Source organism: Phyllobates terribilis, unplaced genomic scaffold, assembly GCF_046119375.1.
Source record: "Phyllobates terribilis strain yellow unplaced genomic scaffold, ASM4611937v1 Scaffold_11__3_contigs__length_659146591, whole genome shotgun sequence".
NCBI classification, from domain to species: Eukaryota; Metazoa; Chordata; class Amphibia; order Anura; family Dendrobatidae; genus Phyllobates; species Phyllobates terribilis.
The window spans coordinates 326,311,189-326,312,539 of record NW_027362771.1 but is presented as its reverse complement, the minus strand read 5'-3'; positions in this window follow the sequence as shown (position 1 = coordinate 326,312,539).

Genomic DNA, 1,351 nt, shown 5'->3' with positions numbered 1-1,351 from the left:
ACTGTAAGATAGGAAATATAAAGAAAAATATACAGTTAAAAAAATAATTTGGCAACAGATAATACAAAACAAAAAAGCAAATGTAATCACCAAAGGCAAAGACAGAATGGTAGTGTCACGCACAGTGTAAGAAAGACAAAGTGCGACACGAAGGGATGAGGGGAAGGGAGCCCAGAAACTAGGGAAAGTGGAGACCTCCTAGGCTGATCTACAATCACCTTGTCTATCCCTATATTGGTTCCTCATAAATCGCTGCACAGGAACCTATCCCTGTATTTCCTTAGCGCTTGGCCCTAGATAGGGAAGGGGGGGCATGAGCGCTAGTTGATCCCCACTGACAACTAAAGACAGCAAGGGGAGACAGACACGGGGGAAGTAGCTTAGCTTGAGTAAACTTCAAAGAGATGGCACACACGTCCTCTTAGCACGAGAGAGGAAGTAAGAACTGCACTTGCTCCAAGCCTTCACAAGGGGTCAAGTGAATATCACCGGCGCCTCCCTATTGCAGACTGAAAGTATTTAAACACCCAGGCCAGGGTGTTAATTAGCAAGAGGAAGGTAGCCGCTGGGTCCTAGAGTGAGACAGATCTAAGAAGGTGTCTGTAATGCCAAACAAAGAGATCTCCTGCAACCAACTGCAGGGCGACTGTCTGTCACATCTGACACACCCGTGACAGTATCCCCTTCTCTACGAGTGGCCTCCGGACACTCAGGACCAGGTTTCTCAGGATAAGAGGTGTGAAATGAACTAAGCAACCTGGGAGCGTTCACCTCTGATGCTGAAACCCACATCCTCTCTTCTGGACCATAACACTTCCAGTGCACCAAGTATTGTAGGGAACGACGTTGGAGATGGGAATCTACAATTCTCGAAATCTGAAACTCAAGATTACCATCAACCATTACTGGAGGCGGCGGTAAGGGTGAGGGCTCAAGAGGTTCCACATATTTCTTGAGTAAGGACCTGTGGAAAACATTGTGAACCTTAAGGGCCTGAGGAAGCTCAAGGCGAAACGCTGCTGGGTTAATGATGGCAGTTATTTTATAGGGGCCAATAAACCTAGGTCCCAGCTTCCAGGAAGGGACTTTCAACTTAATATTCCTGGTAGACAAACATACAAAGTCATTCACATTCAGGTCCGGACCTGGCAAGCGTTTTCTGTCAGCAATACGTTTATAACTATCTCCCATGTTCTTTAAATTATTCAGAACCCCCCGCCACACCGAGGAGAGCAACAAAGCAAACCGTTCCTCCTCAGGAACACCCAAAGCTCCTCCCCCACTAAAGGTACCAAATTGTGGGTGGTAACCGTATGCACCAAAGAATGGTGACCTGCCAGTGGATTCTTGA